This window comes from Octopus bimaculoides, chromosome 7, assembly GCF_046866305.1.
Source record: "Octopus bimaculoides isolate indiv1 chromosome 7, ASM4686630v1, whole genome shotgun sequence".
Lineage (NCBI taxonomy): Eukaryota > Metazoa > Mollusca > Cephalopoda > Octopoda > Octopodidae > Octopus > Octopus bimaculoides.
This window is the reverse complement of record NC_142934.1, coordinates 81343821-81351320: the sequence shown is the minus strand read 5'-3', so window position 1 is coordinate 81351320 and position 7500 is coordinate 81343821.

Genomic DNA, 7500 nt, shown 5'->3' with positions numbered 1-7500 from the left:
CACATACACACACACAAACACACATAATGTTATGGATATGTGTGTGTGCGCGCGTCTCTCTCTGTACTCACAAGCACAAATATACATACCTACTTACCTACCTACATACATACATACAGACATACATACATACATCCATCCATACACAAGCACATATGCTGTATCAAATGAACTATTACGGAATCTTGCTACTCTGTTCATTATCTAAGCCAGTGCTAGTCAAAGTGGTGGCCCTCCGACCGGTGCTGGTCTGCAAGCCATCAGCTGCCAATACGCAGCGAGTTTCCAGAAAAGAAACATTATAAAATGCTTATGTAATATTTCATTATTTGTTTACAAAATAAATATAAGATTTAAAAAAATTGCCATCTTTGAGTATATTCATGATATGTATTGGTTCAGGTATAAATTAATATTACTAAGAAATATTACCGTCCCTGGCACATTGGCCGGTACGCCACATCAAATAGTCTGAGAAGCATTGATTTAAGCCATCGAAATTATTTAGAGCAAAGGGAACGCTTTCTTCTAGATCAGAGGTTCTCAAACTGTTTGGGCCACATAATACCCTCAGCGCCATATTTTATATTTTGCTAATTTATATATGCTATGAAACCTTTGATCTTCAACATATTATATAATTTGTATACAATATTATAATATCATAAATTCATAGTGTCCCCCATCCATTGCTTTCCTCCTTTTTCTTATCCTCCACTTAGGCATCAACACCCACCTGGATCCTCTCAACGCCACCAGGGGGCAGTAGCACCTACTTTGAGAACCTATATTCCAGATATATCTAATTAGCTTCATAAGCAATTTGCATGTCCGATTTATTTCTGTTCTCAGTTTACTTACCCGCTGGAATGAGTGGATAAAGGGAAACGTAAAGTTAGCTTATATTTGAAACTTTTATGTCAATAACAGGAAATAACGATTGCTTGCAAAGACAGGCTTGAAATTTATGTTCTTAGATATCAATCGATTATATCGTCGTCAGTATTTTACGGTTATTTTATTTGATCGACCCAGAAGGATAAGTAGCAAATTTGATTTGAGTCTGAAATGCAAACGTAAATTGCTGTAGCTAGAATGTGTCATGCCTTTGCTCATTTGCGGCACATAAGTTTGTCTTTCATCACGAGATCTAGCCCCAGCGACGTAGTAGATTGCATGCTTCAGTGACGAAATAGAGAGATATACCGGCAGAGCGAAGGCTGCTTATAGGATCTCCTATGCTGGACAGGTCAAAGGATGGGAGCAAGACTAAAATAGACAATCGCTTCTAGGAGGTAAAAATGGATTTCCGTAGAGTTAACACCTTCTACTTTGAAAAATGCAAAGTTACAGAAGCATCGATGGCAATGTAAAAGAATCAAGATTTGGGAGAAAAAAAACCTTCTCTCAGGGAAACACTTGACGCAGGGCAATACAAACTGAAAGGAAGCTGCAAAGAAAAGCAGGGATCCAACTGGAGGAATGGTAAAACTATTTCAGAGCCAAAAAACGGGGGAAAGACTTTCAGGGCTTTTGCTCTATAGAGCACCAAGGGATTAATTACGTTGAATAATATTTGCGTTACATCGATGCCTTTGGTGCTTTGCTGGTATCAGTCAATGGACAATGATGAGTGCGAGATATCGCTGTTAATGTATAGTCGATTATATCTACATGCGTTATTTGTCTGTTACAGGAGAGCTCAGATGCATAGTTGGTATAACCAGGAATTTTAACTAGAGAAGATGTGCGTCACCGCATCTACTTAGATAATTATGAATGCTGTAGCCATTCTTCTATCCATCGTATTGGCATTTCAACATGATCAAACATTATTATAATTTTAATATTTTAGTTATAGTAAGGCGGTGAAGTGGCAGAAACGTTAGCGAAATGCTTAGCGATATTTCGTCTGCCGTTACGTTCTTTGCTCAAATTCCGCTGAGGTCGACTTTGCCTTTCATCCTTTTGGGGTCGATAAATTAAGTACCAGTTACGCACTGGGGTCGATCTAATCGACTTAATCCCTTTGTCTGTCCCTGTTTGTCCACTCTATGTTTAGCCCCTTGTGGGCAATAAAGAAATAAGAAACGTTAGCACGCCGGGTGAAATGCTAAGCGGTATTTCGTTTGTCTTTACGTTCTCTGCTCACATTCCGCCGAGGACAACTTTGCCTTTCATCCTTTCGGGGCCAATGGATTAAGTAACAGTTTCGTACTGGGGTCGATCTAATCGACTGGCCTTCTCTTCAAAAATTTCGCGCCTTGTGCCTCGATTAGAAAAGAATATTTTATTGGAAGTACTAAAAAGTTTACAATCGATCAAATCGGGAAAAGTAATGATGTCTTTCTCTGGTAGTTATTCTCTCGATCTATTTGTTGAACCGCTAAGATACATCAGAAATAACATTGCTTTTAGACAAATGTTAACAAACATGCAGGCAAATACACACACGCATATGCACGCATATACATATGAGCATGTGTGTGTGAGTGTGGTGATGGTGGTGGTGGTGGTGGTGGTTAGTGTGTGTCAGTGAGCGTATGTGTTTATATACAACCGATATCTGAACATTTGCAGCCACAATTGGGCGGAGAGTGGGAGTAGAACCGGAAGGGGAACCAGGAAGATGCAATGCAAGCATCTTGGCTACTCAATGATGCCTATGCCTACTATACAAATTAAGCAGACAGAGTGATATAGCCAAGATAGTATGAAACTAGATTGGGTTATGTTGCTGTGTTAAGCCAGGTGTATCATTTTCTGAGTTGAAATCTTATCTGCTTCGACAGAATCTTTCCTTCCTCTGATACTGATAAACCAATTATCAGTAAAACACTGTGGTTGATTTCGTAGTCAACGCCGCCCACTTTTCCTTGATAAAACTCTTGGTATTTACCTCAATATGTTGGTGTCGTTGTTGAGCCCTGATCGGGCATCTTGTATCTCTTTTTATTCGTTTCAGTAATAGAACAGCGGCCGTGCTGGGGCACCATCTTCAAGTGTTCAGTCACACAAATCGACTTCAGAGCATAAATTTTCAAGTCTGGTATATATTCCAACCGTCAGTCTTTGGCCGCACCGCTTAGTTATGTGGGCGTAAATAAACCAACACCAGTTCTCAAAGGATCAGTGGCAGTCAGGTACAAACACAGAAACACATGCAAATATAATATAATATAGTTAGGTATATAGAAATATAGGGGCTTCCTCACAATTTTAGTCTCCCAAATTCACTCACAAATTATTAGTGGCTCGGGGCCATAGTAGAAGACACCTCCCCGAACCACTTGGTCTCAAAGAGTTCTACTTAACCACACAGCAATGACTACCTACATAAAAATCAAAGGTACATTCACCTCGACTGTTCCATCAGTTTTTCTTTTTCAGTGAAGGTTAGTGTATCTAACACATCTTAATACTATAGGGCGTAATATGAGGATATTTGACTGTTATTTCTAGTAGATGTAGCAATGACATGCAGAGAGTTGACATTATTTAGTTACAGTAAGTTGGCGAGCTGATAGAAACGTTAGCACACCGGGCGAAAAGCTTAGCAGTATTTCGTCTGTCTTTACATTCTGAGTTCAAATTCCGCCGAGGTCGACTTTGCCTTTCATCTTTCCGAGATCGATAAATTAAGCACCAGTTGCGTACCGGTACATAATTTATCTGACTTGACTTCGGAGTCCATTAATCTGACAATATCTTACATATTTTAGGGGGTAATGGGGATGCTATAAATTTCACACGTACCGTAAAGGAATTTCCGGCGTTAATTATTTATGAAAAATACATGTACCAGTTGCGTACTGGGGTCGATCTTATTGACTGGCCCCCTCCCACAAAATTTTGGGCCTTGTGCCCAGAGTAGAAAAGATTATTTAATTACAGTCAGGGCGGCGAACTTGGCAGAATCGTTAGCACGCAGGGCGAAAGGCTTAACGGTATTTCGTCTGCCGCTACGTTCTGAGTTCTAATTCTGCCTAGGTCGACTTTGCCTTTCATTCTTTCGGGGTCTATGAAAATTAAGTACCAGTGAAACACTGGGGTCGGTTAAATCGACTAATCCCCTCCTCCAAAATGTCAGGCCTTTTGGCTAGAGTAGAAAGGATTATTCAGTTACATTTATCTATATTCTGAGTTCGAACCCCAACCGAGTTAAATGTCTTCTTGTTTTGTTTCGGTGTCCATTAATCTGATTTGACTCGGTCGCTTTAAAAATTGGTCGTGTGCCTTAACAATTATTTCGAATTAAAACTTAAAGGCAGCAGTTAGTCGATTAAATAGACACCCCCACCCACAGTATTTGATTGGTATCTTGAGGAATGGAAGATAAAAACTGACCGCGATGGGATTTGAATTCAGCATGTATACTGCTACTCCATCGGTTACGACGGCAAAGCTTCCTTTGATAGTATCAACGGAACAGCCTGCTAGTGAAATTAACGTACAGGTGGCTGAACGCTCCACAGATGTGCGTATCATTAGTGTAATTCTCAGTGAAATTCAGCGTGAAACAGATAGTTACATGGCTGGCCCTTTGAAATATAGGTGCAACTATATTTGCCATTTGAGTGAACCAGAGCAACGCGAAAGAAAGTGTTTCGCTCACAGACACAACGCACCGCCGGGAATCGAACGCTCTTACGAGCATAAGCCGAACACTCTTATAACTAAGCCAGAATGTGAGGAACCGAAACGCATACTATAAAGTACTTTTTCCGACTGCTCCAACAATATTACCAGCCGGTCTCCCTAAGATAATTCAAATAAGTTTTACAATAATCTTCCATATTATTAAAAAGATATTTGTTAGTAAGCTCATCTTATTTTTTCCACGCTACATAACTCTATTACTATTTATAATTTCATGTATAGTGCATTTCTGCAAAAACTCCAGCATCATTGAAAATATTAACGATAGAAAAATACTTAAAAGTAAATTTGCATAATTTTCGCTAGTTTCATTTTCTCTCCCTAAGGTATAAAATGTAGGCCTCGTGACAAGAAAGAAACCAATTGTGCTATATCTCTCAACTTATATCTAAAAAAAATACATGTAATATAGGATTGTAATGTTATTGCATGTTAGATAAATATTAATTCTATACGATAATCTAACAAAAACACCAAGGTATGTTTTGTTTAAAAGTTACAAGGAACATCTTACTCCACCTACTGATGTAGCTAGATTAACGACTGTCAATCAGTTAATCAGAGGCAAATATTTTGGATCATCACAGACAGTGACTTGTCTTCTTTATTGTGATATAAAATAAACAGAGTAGCTGAGATTATGTTTGAAATTACATACATGTAATTTTTTTTTCTTCTCAGCTGTTTGGAATATTAAAGAAGTTTCCGCAGACATCATTAACTATAGAACATTTGGTATTGCAAAGACGTAAGTTAAAAGAAAGTTTGTATAAAATAAAAAGGAAAAATAAATAAATAGCAGTAAACAAACTTGCAATACCGTTATCGTAGCACTAAAAGCCAAGCGTACCCAATTACACCTCCAGGCTAACTTACTGTAGAACCTGCTGTTATCAAGCCCGAGCAGGCAGAGTGGCGTCAATAAGTCTCCTGCTCTGTCTTAGCAGTGAAGAAAATATAATAACGTTTCCAACACACGGACATTTCGAATTCTTGAAGGATTTCATAACAAGAAACGGTGCAAAGAGTACTTTCTTAAACTGTTATATATATACGTGTGTGTGCGTATTTACATATGAACACGGGTTACAAGCATAAATATCATGGTCATTTTATGATAAACAAAGCTGCAAATCAACATAATTATACTATATAAGTAAACGTAACACGCTCTCTCTCTCTCTCTCTCTCTCTCTCTCTCTCTCTCTCTCTCTCACACACATACAAAGTGGTAAATGCTGCACTTCATGCCGTTCTTGACAGCTATTAGTTTTCTAACTGAAGTGAAAGCGACTCAATCAGGAATGAATACGTTCGTGACTTCATCTCACAGCGAACCTAATATTTTATTAATGTCGCAATCAGACACAAATATACGAATTAAAATAGAAGATAAAACTTATATTTTGACATTGTCTATCCTTTTCGAAAGTAAATTTTTCAGGAGGAAGGGTTATAAATTAACTTCCAATTAGATTCAATGCTAGTGCTTCCCGAGACCCTGCTTACAGATATTTCACTTGTAATACTGTGTACTTTTGAAAAGACACAATGCCTTACATATTTTAAGGGGTAATGGGGACGCTATAAATTTCACACGTACCGTAAAGGAATTTCCGGTGTAAATTATTTATGAGAAAGCTATCAATGATGACAACGAGGGATTTAACTATTAAAATATTACTGCTATTGATGACAGTAGAAGTAAACACCGATTTATCAAACCCAAAACAGAGCGGGCTGTTATAGAAATTATATATCCTTTGCAACCCAACAATAAATAATACCTTTATATAAACTTATAATAAACATCTATTTAAAAGATACATACATATATGTTACTGCTGACAAACCTAGTCTTTCTCATGATATACATCCCCATCGCATGATAGGCACTTTATATTACTGCTAATTTGTAATGGCACCTTTCTTATAGACACCTAACTGTTTTCCATCTGTCAGTTGGAGAGATATCTTCGTTTGTTTAATGCGGCGTATCCAAGCATTTAATAACACTTGTAAGGAATAAATGATGTTGACAACTTGCTTAATTCTGGTTAGATTTTGAAGGGTCAAGTAGATTTTATTCAACGGATGGGCAATTTTGAATATATATATATATATTGAATTACAGTAAATATATACAGAAAAAATTGAACAGAAAAGTATTACTGAACAAAATATATGCTTTTATTTGTATATGCAAAACAAGGACGTATATTATATACATAGAACTGTCAAATACATATATCAACATAAAAACCATATGAAATTTGGTTTAAAATTTTGGCTCAAAGTCAGCAGTTTCGGAATAGAAGTTAAATCGATCCTAATGTTCCACTAGTGCTCATTTTGTCAACCCCGGAAGTATGAAAGGCAAAGTCGACGTCGGTGTTATTTGAACTCAGAACGTTAAGACCGACAAATGCCTCTAAGCATTTTGCTCACCGTATTAACGATTCTGCTAGCTGGTCGCCTTCAACCGTATGAAATATTAAACAATGTTAAGAAAGACAAGCTATTAACAATATGAGTAGACATTGAGGAGGTGACGTTCAAGATCTTTTATGGTGTTATATCTCTCTACGCAATACTTTCGGTATGTGTATACCACAACCTAGAGTTTAACAGTAATTTGTGAGTAGATGGAATATGTACAGAAGCGCATTGTGAACGTGTATACACAGATTCATGCAAACAAGGGTTGTTAACGAAGCCCACTGTTAGTGAACAGCTGACACCATAGTACATCTCCAGCGTTAGAAGCTGTGCATAGACAAGAAATAATAATAATAATGATAATAATAATAATAATAATAATAATAATAATAATGATAATAA